General features: G+C 38.4%; 1 protein-coding gene across 2 annotated transcripts in view; it reads right to left on the minus strand.

Moving 5' to 3' along the window:
* Window positions 1-16,502, minus strand: part of PKIB (cAMP-dependent protein kinase inhibitor beta) — a 43,598-nt gene extending 27,096 nt beyond the window's left edge. For both annotated transcript variants that reach the window (XM_032339661.1, XM_032339662.1), the window contains exon 1: window positions 16,433-16,502. The gene's annotated coding sequence lies outside the window, so the exon portion shown is untranslated. The remainder of the gene's footprint in view (window positions 1-16,432) is intronic.
* Window positions 16,503-23,810: the final 7,308 nt, after the last annotated feature.

A 23,810-nucleotide genomic window follows, 5' to 3' on the forward strand; every position in this document is an offset into this window, starting at 1 on the left:
TCTCAGCACTCACATGGTTAAGACAATTTTACCATCTTTAGTCCCTTTTGGGTTCTGGAGGTAACATATTCTTCAATAACAAATTTTACTTAATGTCACTAAAGTTATTTAAAAATTAGTTCACCTTGAAAGGGGATCCCACCAATAAAAGTCTCTAAAAATCTGTCCAAACTGAAATCAACAGGCACTCCAGTTTGTGCCCTCAGAAACCTCTTCACCAGAGAGGCTTTAGTAACCATCTTTCACAGCTCCTAGAGTTTCTGGACCACCTATGCTGGCCATAAGTTGCTCATGGAGTTCTGATGCAAGAAAGTGCCTTTCCTGGCTTGGCACTATATACCATTAAAATGGCAATTATTGGCCATATAGTAGGTTTTTCTGGAAATAAAGCTCTCATAAACTTTGAGCCTGTGACCCGTTGTACCTGGTTAGCCATTAAGCCTTGAGTCATTAAAGCAGCACTCCAAAAGCTCAGCATAGCTTCTGAGCCTTCCTTGCTACTGGATAAGGTCAAATCTGGACCCTCTGATATAATCCACCTGCAGAAGGGGTGTCCTGTCTTCAGTCTCTCGACAGATGCCACAATGCTGATGGAGGCCATCTCATTCCCAGAGCCCTAAGCTACTTGGCAAGCCCATTAGAATCAAATGAATCACCAGCAGTGGGAGTTCATACATTTTACTGATGATATCACCACCATCATACATCAGTGGAGAGCCGCTGTTTTCATCCCTTAACCAGAATGTCCCTGATAAAGGGGAAAACCTAAGGGTCAGGATGATTGGTACACCTTAGGCAGTAACAACTGGCCCCATCTGTACGTTTTTGTATATTGCCTAAGAGTTGCCTCCTTTTTTGTAAAGAACTCTGGGAATCTCTTCACAGATACCTAAAATAAAAATCAAGGTAACAGATTTCTCTACACGTACCAAGACTACAATACAAAGCTCCGCGAGTATACCCCTTATCCCCTTTGGAGTTCTAAGTACACTAATAGTGACCAAAGCACTCATTTCACTTGTCAGAATACATAATACTGGGATCTTGAAGAAAGCATTCAAACTTTCAGCTTCTCTATAGGACCCAGGCAGCCAGCCCCAGGCAGCAAGTTCAATTGAGAGGCTGAAAGGGCTCCTCAAAGTACTATTTAAGTCACAAAGTAAAAAATTCATGCCTGCCGACCCCTGAGGATATCCACTTTTTACAATAATGCCACACAGATTTCTGCCTTGCCCTGTGATAAAATAGACTGCACATGGCCTAACCACAAGTTCCCTCCCCACACTGCCCTTGTAGATAAGGCCCCTTTGCCAAACAACCCTCCCTCTATCAAAGGGACCAGACACAATTCCTCTAATCCCTGAATAGCAGATTTCAGTTTCCTGACTGCCTGCAGAATTATTCAGACAAGCCAATCATATCTTCCCACATGAACCAAGAAGAACCCCAGATTCTTTTTTTTTTTTCTTTAAGATTTTTATTTATTTATTTGACAGAGAGAGATTAAGCAAGAGCAAGGGGAGAGAGAGAGAAGCAGGCTTGATCTCAGGACCCTGAGATCATGACTGAGCCAACAGCCACTCAATCAACTGAGATACCCAGGTACCCTGGAACCCCACTTTCTTACTACTACAGAGTTGCCTCCCACAGCCCTGTTGTTCCCTCTGTTCCCAAGTACATGCCCTAGGTAGTCCTGAATAGTGTCTGCCTACCCAAAGCTGTGAATATATGTGACTAATAAACTGCTCCTGATTTCATACAATCTCCTCTGTCCAGTGTCAGGTGTCATGTGTTTACCATCCCTACAATCCTCAGGTGGGAATCTCTCCTTCAACAATGGGGTGAATATGAGGCAACTAAAACACCAACACCAATACCACTCTCCTTTCTCTCTTGAAAGGGAGCCTTAAGTATTAGGGAGGAGAGGCATCCGGTTTGCAGATGGCCTGTGACCAGGCATACACTCATGGAGTTACAACTTGTCTTGTTCATCATTGTGCGCTGAGATCCACTGCCATCGTCTCATGCGTGACCAGGACCTCAGGTAGAGGTATGTGCGTCTGCATCCTTGTTGTTCCAACCCTAGGGTATTTAGGGCTTAGGGTCTATTTAAACCACCCTGTGCCCTTCTTGAGTTCATTTCAGTCTTTCTCCTGCACACCTTTGGGGCCTACATGGCCCATCTGCTGAGGCGCTTCTCCTTACCATTGCTCCTCTATCTTTCTAGGGTTCTACTAAATAGGAAGCTTCTTGAAGGTAGCATGTTTCCTTGAGAATTAAGTCACAGCTCTGTCTATACTTGGATTTCCTAACCTCATTCAAATTTCTATTGCTTAATTCCTCTGTAACTCAACCCAGAAAACGGGTTCTGGGCATCTTCCCAGAGACTCAGATAACACCCAGGGCCTTGTCCCATCTTGAATTGCTCTCTCACCAGCTAATGAAAGACTCAATTCTCTTGCCAGAAACAAAAACTAACTATTATGTTTTCATGTACTCTTTCCCACTCTGAAGTCTGTTTTCAACTCTCCAGGTTCAAATGCCTTAAAAAATCCTTTCTCTCAGAGTCAGGTTATTTCCGGAGATAACTCTGATTTTGACACTTCGGCTTTTGGTTTGCATTTTAAAAAACTAATCAGGCCTGCCTGGGTGGTCCAGTTGGTCGGTCAGGTTATCCATCTGACTCTTTGTTTTGGCTCAGGTCATGATCAGGGTCATGAGATCAAGTCCCATGTTGGGTTCTTGTGCCCAGCATAGGGTCTGTTTAGGATTCTCTTCTCTACCCCTCTTGCTTTTGCTTTCTCTAAAAATAAATAAATAAATCTTTAAAAAAAACTAATTGGAAACTTAAGTGAACATGTATCATTACACAACAAATAATGTCTATAGAAAGCATTAAAGGAAGTGTAAAGGAATAATTATTTTAATTATCAGCTGTACACCTTTAAAACAGCCACTCTTAATTGAACCTTTACTTACCTAGGTATAATGGATTGCTTTATATACATTATTTTATTTACTCTCTACCACAAATGTTAGAGATACAAGGTCAGGTGAGATAGGGTGGGAATTATACCCATAATTCAAACGAGACAACCAAAAATTGAATCTTCCAGATATTTGGAACTTGCTCCAAATTAGGATTTAAGCCCTGTTATGTGTGATTCCAAAACACGGTTTTTCATCGTTTCATTTTATTGCCTCCCTTCTAGAATCATCAACCCTTAGAAGTTTAGAAGAGATTAGATAGCATAGAAATATGCCCAGAATTATAAAGTTAGGGACAGACACCACCTAAAATTTGCCTACTGTGCCATATACCATTCACATGAATCACCTTATCAAGAATATTTTCTTGATTTGAACTTCATATTCTCCATAGTGTTGGACCAAACTCATAATATTTTTCAAACAATTCATCTAATATAAAAATTTCCATTCAATTTTGAATCTTAAAAATAAAGATCATATAATTGCAATAATAAGCACTTTGAATAAAAATCAATTTTTTTGTTCTCTTTATACTTCTAATTAACTATTACATGACTTACAATATACAGTATAATTATATAATCTGTGAACACACACATTCAGATGTCTTAAAATTCTTTTCCAGAGTAAAATGAGAGCAAATTCTTATTGCTGGTGGTATAATATTCTCTATAATCTAATTATTGCTATTTTCAGGTTTTTACTTTTACTTTTCAACTTATCTTATATCATAAGTAGCAGAATTCAATGAAAATAGTAAGAGGTCAATATAAACTTTTATGTAAAAACCATAAAACTTTTTGTTAGGGGGGAGGGTAATTTTAGACTATTTAATTGCTTATTTATTTATTTTTCCTGTATCCTATCTTTGCGGTTCTAGTTGGCATTTTGTGGAAAGACATTTTATGATTACAAAGGAGAGGACCCCCCAACAAATGCAACAAAGGAAATCTACTATTAGATTCCCTGGGATAATTGACTAGGGTTGGCAATGTATTTATCAGGCTGTTTAGTCATTTTTCTTTTTTTTTTAAAGATTTTAATTATTTATTTGACAGAGAGAGAGATCACAAGTAGGCAGAGAGGGGGAAGCAGGCTCCCCGAAGAGCAGAGAGCTTGATGTGGGGCTCGATCCCAGAACCCTGGGATTATGACCCGAGCCGAAAGCAGAGGCTTTAACCCACAGAGCCACCCAGGCGCCCCTGTTTAGTCATTTTTGTACAGTAAGACAAGTATGCATTTTACTATACAACTCAGAACTTTCCCCTTGGCAGCTGTAACTATGATTTTGTGACCTTCGTCAAGCTGCCCCAGCTATATACACCTTGGCTCAAAGATCCTTTAGCTCAGTAGCTGCTAAATGATCAGGCACTCTGCTTCACCCATCTGCTCTAACAGGGACCTCCATGGAATTTTTTAATAAGCTTTGGATACTTTCTTTTTATAGCTTTGCCAACATAATCATAACACATCCTAACACCAGGCAGTGTAAATTAATTCCTCTTCTGTCTTATGAGCCACTTCACAGAGAAGAATCAGATTTTCACCTTAACGTTTGATTAAATTGTGGAAAGAAGACGACCAAAAAATAGGTCTCTTGGAAAACTGTATCTCACTTATGCCAGCCTGGAGATTAAAAGTAAATTTAAAGCAAATTAGCTCTTTCTAAGATTTATTTATTTTTGTAAGTCTTGATGGGGGGAAGGGAGAAAAATAGAGAGAGGGGGCAAGGGTGGGTAAAAAGCCTATTTAACGAAAATTAATCTTATGCTAGATGAACTAGAGATTCCCAAATTTACCTGCCCATCAGGCTCACCTGGGTAGTCAGTTAACAATACAGACTAGAACCTCCAACTCAGTGTGTTTAACACCACGTGCATTGTAAGCACCCAGGGAGATTCATGCTGTCACACAAATCTGAGAATGACTGAACTGGAATCGAGGTTATTTATAAGCTATTAGGCTTCAGGGTCTAACAGCATGTATGACCCCAAAGAATGGTTGTTTTAGCAAAGTATACCAATGCATATGCACAACCTTAGAGATCTATTCATCCAATCTCCAAAGTTATTGCAAATTTTCTTGTAGCAGATTAAAAATTAAATCACTAGATTTTTCCAGACCTGCTCTCTTAGGACATATACTGATGGTCTTGGCTGTATTAGTCATCCCCTTGGCTTTTTCACCATTCACTCTAACAGTCAACCTTAAAGTCCACCTCTAAATAAGTTTAATATATTTAAGTTTATATATATATATATAAAGTTTAATATATTTTTCATGATGCATTCTGTGTGGATGATTTGTTTTACCCCTAGAAGACCATAACTCCTGGAAGGAAAGAAAAATACATTCTACGTGTGGACAGTGGATAGTAGTTGTTCAATGAGTGCTTTCCAAATGAACCTCACATCAATCTGACTTTGCAATCCACATCATTTGTAAATCCTGTCTGAGCAGATAGGAAGCTTATGTTATCAAACCTGAAAGCAGTCTTTGGCATTTCAAGCATTAGTACACTTATACTCTAGGCCTGGCAATATTTCTGAATCAAGAAGGATGTTGTAAGTCAACCGAACACTCTGATCCATTTCACATCATATTTCTTTTTATCTTTTTTTAAGATTTTATTTATTTGACAGAGAGAGAAACATAAGCAGGGTGGAGGGGCAGACGCAGGGAAGAAGCAGACACCCTGATGAGCAAAGAGCCCAATGTGGGACTCCATCCCAGGATGCTGGGATCATGACCGGAGCCAAAGGCAGACACTTAACTGACTGAGTCACCCAAGGCACATTAAATTCTGGAAAGAAGAAGACCAAAAAATATGTCTCTTGGAAGGTTCAAAAGAAGGTAGACCTTTTGCACCCCAATTTCACATCAGATTTCTCATTGTTATACTTTGATATTTGATTAAGGATGCTGAAGAATTTCAGTATAGAAAAATTCTCCCAAATCCATCATTAAAATAACCGAAGAAAATACTAAAAAGCTAGTTCATTTGTAATAATCTGAAAAGTAGTGTAACTATAGACACTTTTAAAGATCTTCACTAGCAGGGGAAGCAGAGGAAGGAAGGAAGCATGGAAACATGGATACACTGAAGATAGCAAAAACAACCGCTCACCAAAGATTGTTTATCTGGAAAGTCAGCCTGAGGAGCCAGAACACTCTGGACAATATTGACCAAGATATCTTTGGATCTTTCAAAGAGATTGCAAAAAACAATGGACTAAGAAAAAGCTAGGGTTGAAGAAGAATTCGCTTAATTCAACTAATATTTGGAGAGCATCATTTATAAATGTGCATCTTCTGAATAAAAAAATCAGAAGCCATCTTTTGAATTGCTTCAACAGCTGTTTGTAAGAGGATAAATACTGTGAATGAATCTATGAAGGCAGTGAAGTAAGGGAAACAAACATTACATGATTACATTAAAACACATTTAGAGCACAATTTCATTACAACAGGCAGCACTGCCTTTAGTCAATTGCAGACTCTCCCAGAACAACAGCTTTGCACCCTTCACAGTCTTCCTTCATCAGTTTTCTCCTCTTCTCCTGACCCCACTGTAGACCTTCCAATGTCCTCTTCCTTTTTATCCTATTCAGACCAACTCTTGGAAAAATTTGCTTAATTCATTCACAGAAATATGCTGTGTGGTTCCCTACAAGAAAAACTCCAAAGTCTTAGACCAAAGAATCAATTTGTTAATGGCGGCACTTCTGCAAATTAGTTAATAGAAAAGAAGTGTTATTTGGGAAAGTGGGGGGAAGACTTTTCTGAATTATCAGCATTTTATCTTCTGCCCAAGTTTAAGGTTGGGGCAGGGAGGCTGAAGTTGCATCTGTGTTTTTAGCAAGACCAATTACACACCATCAGGCAGATTCCTCAATGTCTTTGAGCCTCAGTTTACCCTAACCCTGTCTTGTTATCTCTCCTAATGACTAAACCCTTTATCTTCCATTTGCAGTGCAGGCAGGAGAACCTAGATCTTTAGGGTTTTAAGTTGCTTTTAGCTGTCTCCTCTTTAACTCCTCTTACCTTCACACAGATCTGCCTAAATCCACCTAAGCTTTCCAATCACTCATCAAAAGCAGCCAGAAACTAAACAGGAAAGTAGTCATTAAAGCATATTGTAATTATAAGGATTTATAAACCAATTTGTTTCACTTTCAAGACCTATGGACTAGGTACATTTATTGCAACAACTTCAAAACTTGGAATTTTTTGAGCTAAATGGATAAAAACTAAAAATATATTTTACTTGCACTAAAAAGTATGAGCTTAAAGAAAAACTAATCAGTATGTACACCATAGCTCTTGTTTCATTTGAATGAGGAATGTTCTTATTCAAGTCACTCTTGTGTCACCAGGAGACTGTCCCTGGGTCTTTGAGTCTCCGAAGAGATGACGAAGCTACATACTCCACCTCAGAGTAGTAAGGTTTCTGAAAACCAGGAAGTCTTGCATATTGGGGACTGCAGGATGGTGACAATAATCATGCACATAATAATCATACATCACATTGTATGGAGAGAAGAACATTCTGGCATTTTCAGAAGCCCCATTAGGAAATAATGAAAACAATACAGATGTTCATGAGTCTTTTTTATACCCACCTATGTGTGTGACTTTCCCCAGCAAATCATCCATGAGGCATGGAGAGAAAGCAGAGCTGCCTGTCTTCTGTTAACTTAAATAGTCTTCATATTTTAAAATATTAATTGCCAAAATTAAAATTCAAAACCTGTTTCCTAGTAAATTCTATATCAGAAGGCTTTCTGTAGTCTGAAAACATCATGTTTCTTTGATGTGTTTTTAAGCTAGCCCAGTCATAACAATATTTTCATTGAGTATTTTTTTTCCCATAAACATCAAGTTGAGTGGGCATTTTGCCTCTAGTTAATGCATATAGTAAACTCTTTGGAGTATAATAATCTTCCTTTTCTTTTGATACTTTCTGTAATTTGCCTCAAGATTTATTTGGGGAACATATATTGAAATAGTCTCATCTTTGTTTCTCATACACATAGTAATAATTATAAATGTAAGTAGAATTTTTGGTCTCTTTAAAATTGCATTTTTAAAATATTATCTGCACCCTGACACAGTCTCTTCCTTTAAATTATCTTAGGTTAACTCTTATTTTTAAAGTTAAATGTAGTAATGGAAACATATGATTCAACTCCTAATTCTATCACCATCTATAACTGGGGACAAGTGACTAATTTTTCATAACACATTTTTAATGACCTGTGAAGTTCAGTAGCTGGGTGAAAATTAATAAGTGTGTTTCCTGCTTTTAAGGATATACAGAAATATTTCAATAAGCTAATTTTAAAAATCGAGATGTAACATTTTGCACAAGGCATTCAAATGTTTATTCTGACCTTGACCACAGCAATCTAGTTTTTTTCTCTATTTTTCAGTTTCTTTTTTTAAAAAAGATTGTATTTACTTATTTTTGTGTGTGTGTGTGTGTGTGTGTGTGTGTGTGTGTGTGAGAGAGAGAGAGAGAGAGAGAGAGAGAGACTGCATGAGAAGGGAGGGGGCAGAGGGAGCTGAGCAGGGAGCCTAGTGCAGGGCTCCATCCCAGGTTCCTGGGATCATGACTTGAGCCAAAGGTAAACCCTTAACTGACTAAGCCATGCTTAAGTGACTGAGCCACACATGTGTCCTCTATTTTACAATTTCATAGAGTTGATGCAAAGCCAAGCTACTCAATGCTACTGAAGACAGTCCAGAGAAAAGCAAAACAATAGACATTCCATAAGTAACTTGGAGATACCTGAGAATTTTGGAGTCAGAAGGAGTTTAGTCATCAGTAAATAATAAACAAAAATTAAATTAATGAGAAAGCAATCCTGATTTCAAAGATGAGAAAAAGGAGACCAAATTGCTGGTATGACAGAGATCTCATTAATTTCAGAATCAAGTCTAGACATCATGTCACTGGACATCTGGGCTTATATTTATCCCACAATAATTATGATTTCTAATTTTTTCAAGGACAAAACCATTTTTTAACATCAGATCACCTATGGACATGGTGGATGTAATTTGCAACAGGAAAAGACCAAGCCTTTGGGTGCACGTAGGAGAAGAAGGTAGACCTTTTGCTACCCCATTCCATGAAGGTTATGCCTTCATGTGCGTAAGGGAAGGTTTCTGATTGCAAAATCTCTTAGGGAAAGACATCTCCATATCCCAACTCTGTTCTGTGCTTAGAAGTCAATCTATGTTCTTCTGAGACTTTGTGAAACTAGTCATTTACCCTTTCAATTAGAAAGCCCTCTTGCTTGGGAGTAGATTGTTGGGGTAGAGGTCATTAAATGATAATCCTACCTGGGAAGGATGATATTCAGACAATAACAGCTACTTATTGTAATTTTAAAATTGTATATGCTAGGGTCTGAATGACATAATAACTTCTAGGATATAAAATCACAACATGTAGTGATTTCTTTATGTGCAGAGAGAGGGATTCAAGCCTAGAGCCCAGGGAGGCAACTGCCAGTAGGAGGAGGATAGAAACCTGAAACAAGGCTAGACACTAAGAACAGAGCCAAGCAGTAGGGATCTCCCATTAATGGGCATAATGAACTGATTCTAGTAGTAATGATGTTGAATAACTAATACTAAGTTTCCCATCTCTGCACTATAATTCTCTCATATTATCCTCCAGTCTTAGGTGAACTTTACTATACACCACAACCATCCTAATGATATCTTTGCTTTGGGCAACAAAGAGAGGACCCTGAGGACAATCCTAGTCTGATTTCAACTAGAGAGTTTGGCAGCAGCATCAAAAAAGTTGTGGGAAACAGTAGAAAGTGGTGAGCAGAGAAACCAGAGCATCAGATGAGAAAAGTGAAGATAGCACTCAGGATGGAGTCCTAGAATCTGAAGATTCTCAGAAATACTAGGTGTGGAGAAAAAAACAGTTGGTATACCTCATAGTATGACAGATATAACTTGTTCATTGAGATTTAATGCAAAATGATGTCTCAGGATTGAAGAACCACATTTTTTAGATATCTGACTGAGAAAATACATAACAGATGAAAAGATTCTATGAAACACAAATTCTCATTTTTATAACAATAACCTATATATATTTAGAAAATGGTAATATATATGATATACAACAGTATTTATTTAGACACAGAGGCATAGATGGCTTGTGGACCCCTCTAATAATTCTGTAGAATCCTAGAAGACCAGGATCCCCATGTTGGTAAATGCTGGACTATATCATAAATTGTTGTCCTAGTGGCCAAAAACCTATTTCCTGTAACAGCTGGAACTTTAATCTCTAATAGATAAGCCTTCTTCCACCTGCCTTTAATTTGTCCCTTCCTCCATGTAGTATTACAAGCTATTCAAGCTAAAGAACTTTGTTGGGTGCTCATGTAATCTAATCCCTTCAGTTGGCTCTTCGAGATTCAAATGCTAGATAATCATAGTCAATGTTCATAGACAATTTGGGGGTGGGTGGGTCTCAGCAATGTATCTGTAGAATACATTGCAAAAATATCTTATGCTAGATTCCATCCCAGTCCAGCCCAATCATTTGTTCAGTCCTGAGTCTTGGTAGCCTATTTTGAACACTGACAGTCCACCACCACTTGAGGGCCAAGGGCTCACACATTAGTGGCATTCTTCACTAGGCCTAATCCAAGCCTTATTTGTTAGACTATGATCATCACATGGCAGAGAATCAATCTTGAGTGAAAAAAATAAAATATCACTCCTGAAAATTCCAAATTATTTTCAGCAAGGCTGGGATGGAAAAGTCTCATTTAATTAGCAAGTCCAATAAAGATGTGACATTTACAAACTAATTATAACACATTTCCATTCTTCATTGGTACACTGAATGATGACATATTGTTCTTTTATAGTTGCCATTTCCAAGTCTTAATTGCTTTGGTTTAATTGGTTTAATCCAAAAAATGTCAATTCAGTAATTACCACTATGCTGTTGGAATTAGCTTCATCTATTGTGCAAAAGAAAATTGACTTCAGAAAGGGAAAAACAATTATAATATAATACCAGGGGAAATACTATATCAACAAGATATTAAAAAACAATGTTGGGTGCCTGAGTGGCGCAGCGGGTTAAGCCTCTGCCTTCAGCTCAGGTCATGATCTCAGGGTCCTGGGATTGAGCCCCACATCGGGCTCTCTGCTCAGCAGGGAGCCTGTTTCTCCCTCTCTCTCTGCCTGCCTGTCTGTTACTTGTGACCTCTCTCTGTCTGTCAAATAAATAAAATCTTTAAAAAAAGAAAAACACAAACAATGTTATATATAACTGAAATTAGTTTATTTTATGGGAATATAGAAAATGTTCTTTTTTCAATTCTAAATAATATACCAAATAAACAATCAAATATAAATTAACTAATCCAGAAATGCATTCATTCTTTTGTAAATTTATTAATTTGCTTAGAAAATATCTATTGAGTGCCAATTATATGCCTGGCAAAACAGTTGTGAAACTACTTTCATGGAATCTAACGGGTGGGGAAAAAAATGAACACAAATCCATGTATAAATACAAATTGCGGTCTTAGGTGAAAAAATTGTTTTGTGAGTGTATCAGAACCTGATTCGTTGACAAGATTAGCTGAGATATGAAGAAAAGGCACTAGCTGGTTGATACAGATACGGAAGACAAGTATTTCATGCAGAGGAGAAGAGCAGAGCACACTTCAGAAGCTGAGGGAAGGCCAGTATGGCCTAAGTACAGAGAAGAAGGTAGAAAATGGAACAAGATGAAGTGGGTCAGTGAACAGGGGCTACACATCATTGGGGCATGTTAAGGTTTGTTCTATGCTAAAAGCAATGGAAAGTCATTGACATCTTTTAAGCAATAGCGCGATGATCAAAATTGAACTTTAAAAAGATCACTTTGGCACAGATTGAAAAGAAGAGTGGATTCAAGAGATGAGTTTGGAGACAACTGCAGTATTCCAGGTGAGAGATAATGACCGGTTAGAAGGTAGAGTTTATGCCTTCAATTTAACAATACATAAAGTCTAAAGTTATTTGTGTTCTACAAGTGACCTATTTTCACAGAGTTACACATATCAGGCTCAAAGGGAAAGGGGAGCGATAAAATAGAAGGTGCGGGTGCTTTAGAATGAAATGCACCGGGTTTAGCTCGGTCTGAACTTTTGGCTCCACTACTTATTAGCTAAGGGACCTTATACAAGGCATTAAGCTCTCTGAGCCTCAGCTTTCACATCTTTTGAGCACAGAATACTACCTCCCACAGCTGAGAAGACTAAGTGTGACAACGTGTGTGATATTCTCAGCATGTGGAAGGCCAGTTAGTATGAGGAGCCCCAGGACAGATCAGCTGGTTTCATCCCCTCATGTTAGAGATTCCCGAATTCCTTTTGAAGCCGGTTCCTCCCCCTGGGCTTCTTTCTCCATGAACAGACTAAAATTTACCCAGTTGCACAGGCCAGAAGCCCAGCAGGCATCCTTTTCCCTCACCTCTATGACCATCAAGTCATATAAACTCTATTCTCAAATAGCTATTTAATTGATGGAGCAACTTCTCTGCTCACTTTTCCTAACCTAGTTAAGGTCACCAACAACTTCAGACTGGAGTATCTCCTTCATCCTGCCTCAGTTTTCTTTTCCTCTTCCACTCTTTATGCTAGCCACGCAAATCTTACTATCTTAGCTCTTCGACTATTGCCCTTAAGCCAAGAAAAAGTAACCAAGTTCATTAGCATGACTAACAACACCCTGCATGATCTACATTCTGCTTATATATAAGCCTTGCCTTTTGGTTCTCCTCCCCTGTGGTCCAGCAGCTGAAAGAAACTGCTCCTCACTCAGGACTTGTAGCTCTCAGAAATACTCCCTTCACCTCCAGACTCAGGCCAGTGGATGGATGCAGTTCCTCCTGGCGGGAGCATTCTCCTTCCAAAGCTTCTCTTCACTCATTCAATACCTCAAAACTGAGGTATTGAGGTAAGCTCAAAACTGAGGCTTTGGCTCAGATAGCACTTCATCTGGGAGGCACTTTTCTTCCACCTGACTGTATCTCAAAAATGTAGGACAGCCTATAACTTGAATTTCATTATTTGAATGAATTCAGTGAGCACTCAAGTGGGGCCAGAGAAGTCTTACTGGATTGATGCAAGTCACATAGGTTGATATTGGTAGTGTGAACAGAAGACCCAGGTCTCCTGCTACACGTTGCAGTGTCCCTTTCTCACCATCATGCCAACACCCACCTTATTCATCTCTGATGGCATTAGCTCTCTTCATTAAGCCTTAGGAACATTCTCTTCAGGTGGTTGCAAAATGTTGCACATTTATCTTATGGGTTATGATTTTTTTCACTCAAAAAAGACTGATGTCACTTCCTTTCCCAATATTTCTTTGACTCTCCTGATATGGTATCCTTGGCTACTGTAACACTCTCAAACACTCCTACAGATTTGTTATATTGATTCCCTCCCCCATGATACTGAAAACTCTTCTGAAATCAGGACCATGCTAGCTTCATTTTGCATTTCAAGTACCCAAGACTGTTCTTGGAACATAGTAGTATTTAATATTTGTTGAACTTAATGGCATGCCAGAACTAAATGGTGTCCAAATGAGGGCAAGTAACATGATGTAAAGAGTGCTAAAAGAAAATGATGCAAGAGTAAAATTAAAGACAAAAGCAATGATGGCTCTGCCATCTAGAGATAAAGATAGAAAAAGCAGATGACTCTGGCTAAGATAAAGAATCAGGAAGGCAACTGAGAAGATGGTGCCACTGCTGGGACAGGCTGCCTCTCCTGGGGAGTACCTTCAGTCCTTCAGTGGCCTTCCTGCCTCTTTGTTATTCGAGAGAGAGAACTGGAGATAGGAAGAAGCTGTCACTTTCAGAGAGCTGAACAGTTAAGTAGGAAAGCTGAATCACACAGCACTTTCTATGCCTGCCGGGAAGCCCACAGCCAGCACAATAGTAGCTGGTTTCACAGGCTGCACCTCACTGAAATGACAGAATCAAAGTCAACCAACTGCAGTGGAAATGGAACCGAGCTGGGAACAGAAATCCAAGTGTCAGTTTGGTCTTGTCCTCTGGCCTTCGGTAGACCTCGGAGCCCCACTGTCCTCTTCCCATGAAACACAGGTTCAAACTAGGTGGTCTCCAAAAGTTCTTTCTCATTCAGGGGTTCCACAATTTATGGGCTTGACTTGATTTACTTAAAGCAGCTACACAACCAAGGTAAATAAAACTGTCAGCCTTGTTCATGTATGCAAATGCAGACATCCACGCTCATCCCTTCACTCCTGGAACTTGAACCAGACTAGGTGAAGCATTGACCCATAATGATATCCCCTCTTCTACGTATGGTAAGCACAACTATAAGCTTTATCAATCAAAAGTTAGAATATGGTGAGGCTGTAGAACAGTGGTTTGCAAATATAAAAATCGGCATGGCAAGTTATTGAAAAGTTGCAAAGCCTTGCTCCAGATCTGCCAAATTGGAATCTCCAAGATGGAGCCCTAAGAATATATATTTTGCACAAAGTTCACTTGTGATTTGATAAATCAACTACTCTGAGGCTTATTTTTAAGAGAAAATTTGTGTTTCTCACAGGGTGGCCTGTAGGTCAATTTCATGTGCATTATCTGAGATACTTGTTAAAAATATCTGGGAATGTGGCCAGAAATCTCCATTCTCACAATTCTTTCAGTGATTTTATAAATAGTTTATATACTCGGACAAATGAAATCATTATGTGGGCAAAACCTCAAAGTCTATGAAACAATATAATAAAGATAGGAAATTATGATTGTAGTAGTTTATTTCAGTATTATTATTTATATTATACTGTTTTATCATTTTACTTAATCCCCAGGCAAGCCTATAAAATAAGCATTTTTTAGTTTCATTTTACTGATAAATTGAAGCATTAGAGAATCCAGGTAACTTCCTCAAACACACAAGATTAAAATATGGATGCATTGGAACTAAAAATTAATGTCACGTAGGTAGGAAACCACCTATATTGTGACAGCGTGTGTAATTAAGATTTCAGTACACCTTCTAATTAAAAAATTTGTTGAGATCTTATCTGATGAAGCAAGCTAGAAATATCTCTCTGTTCCTGCTGGCTGGTTTTATTAGCTACTACACACATGTTAAAGTCAGTGTAATAAGCATAGATTACCCAAGATAAAATGACTATTAACTACTAAGCAACAAAGTTTCAAGGATGTCCTAGAATCATAAAATGATCTAAGGTAGTCATCAACTCTAGTCAACACAAATATTTACAGTTGAGAAGCCCAGAAGTATGCTAATCTCTTACCACCAGTGAAGAACCTCTCAGCTCCAGACTTTAGCTACTGACTGCTTCATTGTCTGTGTTTACTAAACGGGCCCTAGACTCTGCTCTTCAACTCAGTATGACGATTATTTGTCTTAGTGCTAGAAGAGGACTACATGAGATGTCAAATGTCTTTCAGGGAACAAAATATTAAATGCTGTTGCTACAGATATAGTTTTAAGACAAAGATTTTTCTTCTTCTCATTGAGTCTTCTCAGTTTATCTGATAAAATACCTGCTTGTGAAAAGATATGCTTGTCTTGGCCTCTTGCTAAATTGAAGCAGGAAGGGTGTCCCCAGTTCCCTGTTCCTGAGTTGGCCAGTTTTGCATCTAGCAGAGTAACAGACCCTTCAAAAATATGATGAAAGTGACTGAACCTTAGCTATTAGGAGACGTAGGTCTGATTTTGTACAAAATTTCCCTGAAAGTGTGACTGGAAAATACAAAGTCGTCCAAAGCCATGTAACTTTTTTTCTTTTTTTTTTAATTTATTTGACAGAGAGAGAGAGAGAGAGAGACAGCAAGAGAGGGAACACAAGCAGGAGGAGCGGGAGAGGGAGAAGCAGGCTTCCCGCCGAGCAGGGAGCTCAATATGGGCCTCCATCCCAGGACTCTGGGATCATGACCTGAACCAAAGGCAGCCACTTAATGACTGAGCCACCCAGGTGCCCCAAAGCCATGTAACTTTTTACAGAATACAAATTCTTCCCTTTCCTGTGTTCACACCCTACCCTTTTCCTCTTCCTTCTCATTGATGTTACAGACTTCCTAAAATACGCAGACACACAGATATTTTCACAAAGGGGAAAAAAGTAATGACAGTGACATCAAGACAGAGAAATTGCCAAAAAATAAGTCAAACGTTCACAAGTTATAGATAGATTTGATGGTTTTCTAACAGCAGTTTTGATTTCTTTGTTTTGGGTTTTGAGAGGTGATTTTCTGTGTGTTTTACTCTCACTCAAATTTTGCATGCCAACTCAGATTATTTAGCCATATCCTGTCAAGAGTATTCTTGAAGGAGCCAATTCTTCCACAAAATCAATATCTAATTTTCTAAATAAAGAATAAAAGGATACTTACAAGTCTCTGATTAAAATATGCTGTTATCTCTAAGAGGTTTAGGAAGAAACTCTGATAAACTTTCTTTCCTGTAAATTAATTTAAAAAAAAAAACTATTAAGTATCAGAAAAGAAACAAATTCAGTTATATTAACAAATTTTATGTATTTTTAAAAAAGACTTTATTTATTTGAGAAAGAGAGAGAGAGAGAGCAAGCAAGCATGATCAGGGAAGGGACAGAGAGAGAAGAAGACTCCCAACAAAGCTAGGAGCCTGACGTGGGGCTCCATCCCAGGATCCTGGGATCATGACCTGAGCTGACAGTAGACACTTAAACAACTGAGCCCATACATTAATGCAGGTGCCCTTACATTAACAAATTCTAATCATTTTGTTTTTATAGAGTTACAACTGGTAAACACCATGACTTGACTTTCTTAAGAAAAGCAACGCCTCTAATTCTACAATAAAATTTTCTGTTAACAGTCAAAAGGCCTTCCTCTCAAGTAACAGGTGTTAGTACCTAGAATTGCCAGCTACAAAATGCAGTGGATAATTACTGCATGAGTGCTGTTAGGGATTAATGTCAACTTGAGAAGGTCATCATCTAAAAGTGACTGTCCATTACAACAAACACTTATAGGCACAGAAAAATGTAAGAAAATATTTGGCATGGCTACACCTTTGGGAAACTATAGAAACCTATTATACTTTTGGAATAGGACTGTAGAAAAATTTTTAAATCTTTCTTAAGTGCCCTGAGGCATTGTACCAATATTCCACTACCCAAATGGGGACCATGCGAAAGGAATTCAACAATCTTGCTCCTAAAAACAATGATAAACAATGCACATATAATTTCTGTTCACAAAATGGGCCCTGTATCCCAGGGTTGAGCACCTGACACAAGAAGGATGAAAAATAATAGGAGCATGAACCATCTGTATTCACACTAGCCATTGAAAGCAAGAGGGCACTTTGCAAATTCCCTCCACCACATTCCTACCACCTTCGGCCAGCCTGCCATTTACTCTTCTTGGACTATTGCAATGACATCCTAAATGACTCTTCTCTTATGCATTCTTGCTTCCTGCAAATCCATTCTTTACTCAGATGTCAGATGGAATTATTTCAAAGTAAATGTGCTCATGGCCATTCTCTAATTAATCCTTCACAGCCTTCTCATCACCTACAGGATCAAATCCAAGCCCTTTCACAGAATGTATGGTGCCCTCCAGGAGCTGGCCCCACTCCACCTCTCCTTCATTTTCACCCATGCTCAACCTGCATTAATCCTAAAGCTCTGAGGTCATACCCAATGAATGGCACCTCTTTGCCTTATTTATACTGCCCTTGTGACTGAGATCCTTTGCCCGTGATCCCCTCCCTATCCCTTGGCTAGCACACATTCTCCCATTCAGGGTTAACTTGGGCACCCCATCCCAGAAGACTTCTATGCCCTTTGGGCTAGTATGCTCGCTCCCCTGTGCTCTGAAACACTCTGGTGTATCTCCATTATTGAACTTACAAATTTCTGATTACTGCCTTCCCATCTCCACCTCACACAATTTTTAAAGCCTTTTGAGGACATCGGCTGTGACTCATTCCTCTTGCACAACATTTTGTACATGGTAGGAGGAATAAAATAAATATCTGTTGAATGTCAAGGTGCATGAGGTATTTTTCAAACTCGGAGCTGCCTGGATGCATACTTTATCACTGTGAAAGAAATTTAAAATCCAAAATGGATATCTTTTAACTTGTTCCGGTACGTAGCTTCCCATATGGTTTGCACTGTTCCTCTCACTCTGTATCTGGGACTATTTCCCTCCAGTTGAGTCTAATTTGTTCAGGACAAATATAGGGAACTGAGAAGAGGAAGAGGAAAATAAATGAAAACATGATCATGGGGGAAGTAGTAATAAAATAAAAATGTATAAGCTTCAAAATTTATGTACTATAATATAAATATTCACCCCTAAAAACAAATTTACAAAAACATACTTTTGTAGTTCTAATTTTCTCAAACATCTGCATACAGCTCTTGGCAAAGATCTAGTAGAAACTGTAAACAGGAACTCAATTTAAACTAAGTTTGATAACACTAAACATTGTTATTTGTGTCTTTCAAATGCATGTTTTAAAAAATCCCCTTTGTACACCTTTACCATATTAGTGTTTTCATCTTATGAATTTCCACTATTCCTGCCCATTGTAATAGAACCAAGAAACAAAAAAAGAAACAGTATGCTGACAGAGTTACTTTTCCCTCTCTACCTCTTCGCAGTTTATGTTATATCCAAGTATAGTTACAGGACGGACTTTGATAACTCACACAAATCAAAATTAAAGGTTAAGAGACTGGGAGAGTCTTTACTTGTCTTAAGTTATCAACCGTCAACAATTTTACTAACAAAAGAACAGTAATTTCTGAAAAGATTTCAAGAACAGTGGCATGCCCTTAATAACAACAACAAAATTGTTTGAGTAACACTTCTCCTATTTATGAATATTTATTTTTTTAAATTATAAGTATCACTCTACTAATAGACTAATGTAAGTTATATGTTATAATATAAATTATTACATATACTAGATACATTGACAGAAATTTAAAATGAAATAAAAATATAACTGGCTATTCTACTATGTTCTTCCTGGACTTCAGTATAAGATGCAGAATCTGTAAGACATTGCTACTGCACAAGGTCTAATTCGCTCTACTATCTCTCTTAGAACAGCTATTAAATCTAGAGAAAACATAGTGTTATATACAAAGGCTAGGAGATACTCAAGATGAGAAGGCAGCAGTCTCACCAAAGGGTATTTGTTGCAGGTTTGACAAGAGGAGCAGATCAAGGTGTGGGTAGGTCAGCAGAAATCCATCATATCAGAACCACGTACACTCAGAATTGTAAATCATCTAGTCCAGTGGTTTTCAAACTATTTTTTTTTTTTTTCCCAAATGAACTCTTTAGCAGATGGCCAATATGTAAGACAGATCCACGCAGAACTGCTCTGGTTAAAGCAGCTCCCAGGCTCTACCCACTGTCTCCTCTTCCTCCTCTCCTCCTCCTCCTCCAAAAGATGTAGTCTGAAAAGGACATAACCACACTGCCGGTAGAGATGAGGCTACCAGGCTGGAGATGGAAGGAGAGCAGCCATTTCAAGAAAGAATGTAAAAAAGCAGCTAAAATTACTCAGACTGGGCACTTGTTCATCTTCCCTTTTAATGCCCCTGTCTTTTTTTAAGGAGAGGCTTCCCTGTGAATCCTGATCTGATCTCAGTTGTAAATGTAAATACTTAAACTATGATGATCCATTAGCATTTAAGATAATTTTTGCTCCTAGTGTTTGGTAAAATGATGAGTATTTATTTTCTCTTTGAAATATATATTCCCTAACTAACAAGTTTTGATGACTCAAGCAGCCAGCCATGTCGACATAAAATTAATTTACATAAAGAAGGAGGATCTGGAGCATCTGAAACACAAGATTTTAGGAGGTCCTTGAATCCTCAGAAATCAAGATAATAGTGCATTTTTTTAAAAAATCAAAATTAGTTTGAAAACTCTGTGATGAGGGATGCCTGGGTGGCTCAGTGGGCTAAGAGGCTGTGTTCCGCTCAGGTCATGATCCCAGGGTCCTGGGACTGAGTCCCAGATCAGGCTCCTTGCTCAGAGGGGAGCCTGGTTCTCCCGCTGCCTGCCACTCCCCCTGCTTATACTCTCTCTGACAAATAAATAAAATATAAATATATATATATATATATATATAATAAATAAAAACTCTATGATAAAAAAAAATCAAACATTTAAATAAAGATTTGACCTGTATTTGTGCAACTCAGCTACACAAACCTTGCCTGGACCTGGACCTGGACCTGCTCCAGTATCTTCTCTGAAAGAATAAAGAACTAAATATAGGGGCATCTGGGTGGCTCAGTAGGTTAAGCCGCTGCCTTCGGCTCAGGTCATGATCCCAGGGTCCTGGGTGGAGTCCCGCATCGGGCTCTCTGCTCAGCAGGGAACCTGCTTCCTCCTCTCTCTCTCTCTCTCTGCCTGCCTCTCTGCCTACTTGTGATCTCTCTCTGTCATATAAATAATAAAATCTTTAAAACAAAAGAACTAAATATAAATATAATGTCAGATTACTTGTATTAAATAAATGTCTGTCTCTATATTACCTAGGATTATAGAAAAAGAAGCAAATGTAATCTGGAGGACAAAGTCCCAACCAGGTGTGTTCTATGATATATACCTTCACACCTCAGTCTGAAGGACTGAGGACGAGGTTAAGGCGTTTGGGAACAAAGAAGCAGCTGGACAACTAACACATGAAGTAATCCTTAGCTCATGCTTGCATTTGAGCAATTTTACAATTTCAGTGAGCTACTAAATCTAGTTCTAGTTGCTTCAATAAATATTCTTCTATTTTCATTTTTTTTAAAGCAAATCATAGTTTTAAAATGCATAAAAACCTGAAAGTTGAAATGGGTCAAGTGAACATCATCTGATTCCTAAAAGCAAATTAACTACTTCAACTGCAAGACCTAGTTTCAAAAGGCTGCTCTTAAAATGTATTTAACCTCTCAAGCATGACAATGGTGAAAACAAGCTTCAAAGAAGTGAATCATCGTGACATTAGCAAGTACGTGCATTCATGAAGATGTTTCCATCCACAGCCCTAGTTTAGGAAAATAAATGACTCCATGTCTGACACAGAGCAGGCACTCAGCACATATTTACTAAATATATAAATGAATCAATGAATGAATGAACTTTGAAAAAAAGGTAGAAACAGGTAGACTAGGACCGGATAATAAAGAGCTTTAAAGATTAAGAGCAGGAGGTTAAACAAGGGGTGGGGGAGTAGCTCTTTAAAAGAAAGAATCGGTGGCTTGATAGAGTGATCAGTAAATCCAGCTAAAAGTCTTCTAGCAATAATCTTGGCAATGGGCAATAAAGGCACACCAAAGGGTAAAGACAATAAAATTATAGTAAGGAAAGTGTAGCAGCTGCTGCTAGTTGGCTCCCAAAGTTCTTCTCCTTGTCTTCTGTAGAAACAGGAAGTTTACCTGGGCACGTGGCTAAAGACCATATAACCAGACCTCCCACACTGCTAAATAAGGCCCTGGATTTTGCCATTTGAAGATGGGCTATGAGCAGAAGTAATGTATTTCATTTTTAGGTTATTTCCTTAAAAAAAGGAGAATGTGGCCTCTGCCTCCTCTTGTCCCCTTGTTGAACACCAGTCTGTGCCTGTTGTGCTGAGCCATCACCCATCAAGCAGACAAGGACAATCAAGACTTTGGGGATGACAAAGGATGGAAGGAGCCTGCATTCTTAGCAAGGCTATGCCACTATTCCACCCCTGTACCATTGACCTGACCTCTCCACAGTACAAAACTACATTTGCATTGTGTTTAATCCAGCTATTTTGGCTCTTTGTGCCAACGGGCAAATATCTCTTATCTGATACAGATGAATCTAAAAAACACTTCAAAAAAGGGCGCCTGGGTGGCTCAGTGGGTTAAGCCGCTGCCTTTGGCTCGGGTCATGATCTCAGGGTCCTGGGATCGAGCCCCACATCGGGCTCTCTGCTCGGCAGGGAGCCTGCTTCCTCCTCTCTCTCTGCCTTCCTCTCTGCCTACTTGTGATCTCTCTCTGTCGAATAAATAAATAAAATCTTAAAAAAAAAAAAAAAACACTTCAAAATGGAAAACTCCATAGAACATGGTGATAGCTCTAGTGAATGAAGGAAAGCCATGAGCTGAAACAATTCCAAGGTTTTATGTTTGGGGAACTAGGAGAATGGAACCACTAATACAATAACTGATGAGGAGGAGAGCTGGTGACACTTAAATGGTCCCAATAGAGCCCAGGGGACATGGACAGTAAGTCATGTAACTATGGACTTGGGCAAGAGGAGAAAATTTAAAATGGAAACTTCAGCAATTTTGTATAGAATATAGTTGAAAAAATGAGAATTGATAGAATGTCAGGCTCAGAGAAATCAGTGTGTCAGAAACTTAATAGGTGTTCTCCCAGAAGGCAGGAAGAAGAATCAGTAATCAGCTAAGGCCAAAATAAATAAATAAATGAATAAAAATGTTTATTCTTATCTTAATAAGGGTAGTGATTTGAAATCTGAAGAACAGAATTAACCTTAATCCAAGAAGACAAACAAATTTAAAAGGGATTTGATACAGCTTATAGTTCTTAAATCTGTTTAAAGTTCTCATGAAAAATTAAAGCAAACATTTCTTGAAATAAAAAAGCATTAATGAGGGTTCTGAACAAGCCAAGCCTCAATCATGCCTTAGTTTCCATTTAAATGTCCAGAAAGACAAGACAGAAAAAAAAAAAACAAAACCAAGCAACAGGTACTTACACCATTTTCTCTTTTCCTTATTCTCACGGTAGAGGAAAGAACAAGAGGAGAGGAGCAAAGGGAAGTGGAAGCAGAAGTGTTCTGTTACTGTTCTCATCCTTTCTACAAGGCTAATATCTGGAAACGACAAAATGAAACAAAAGCCTCCCCAACTTTGACTAAGTTACATTCAAAGACGCAGTAGATCTGGATCTAAATTTAATTCACAGTGGATCTAAATTTTTGCTTTGAAGTTAATACAAGGTTGGCAACGGGCAAGTCAACTGTGACAATGTAAGAGTCTGGGAATCTGTTTCACTTGCCAGATGCATTCCTATTACTGGAAGATCACCAGCGTTCCAGAATATTCAGGCAGCCTTGTGTGCCATGCTCTTAGATAGCTCATCCTCCCCACCTGGCCTCTGCCACCAGAGGATATTTTTTAGGGAGCCATCAGACCAAAGATTTCTGTTCTCCATTCCACTGGTTACCACTATCCACTTCAGACTGATGACAATAACTATATTAGCTTTTTCTTAAGATTATTTTCTCCCTAGTTTTAGGCTGCAGAATGTACATTGTAGTTACCCAAGGACATCAAAATTCCAGGATTCTTTACCATTATATTTTTATTGAAACCAATCATACTAATTCACTTTGTATGAGGAATTGATATTCCCTTCCTTTCCTTTGAAGAGAAATCTGTTAGTAATCTTTTCCTCTTCACATAGTGACTGCATTATCCATGGTCTTTAAACTGTGTGTGTGTGTGTGTGTGGTGGGGGGGGTTGTCCTTATTGTTCTTAGCATTATACTTGAGTTTCATAATCTTTTTAAAGTTCTTAATACTGGCTCAAATTGTGGAATTACACCCCACCTTTTTTTTTAAAATAATGACCAGACATTACTATTTATTCATTTAAGTAAATCAGGGTAGAAAGTCTTCTCCTAAAATAACCTCTCCTTTATAAATGGTTGCAGAATACCTGAACAAAAGTTACCATACACCATCACGTTAGCTTGTGG

The sequence above is a fragment of the Mustela erminea genome, chromosome 4 (genome assembly GCF_009829155.1).
Source record: "Mustela erminea isolate mMusErm1 chromosome 4, mMusErm1.Pri, whole genome shotgun sequence".
NCBI classification, from domain to species: domain Eukaryota; kingdom Metazoa; phylum Chordata; class Mammalia; order Carnivora; family Mustelidae; genus Mustela; species Mustela erminea.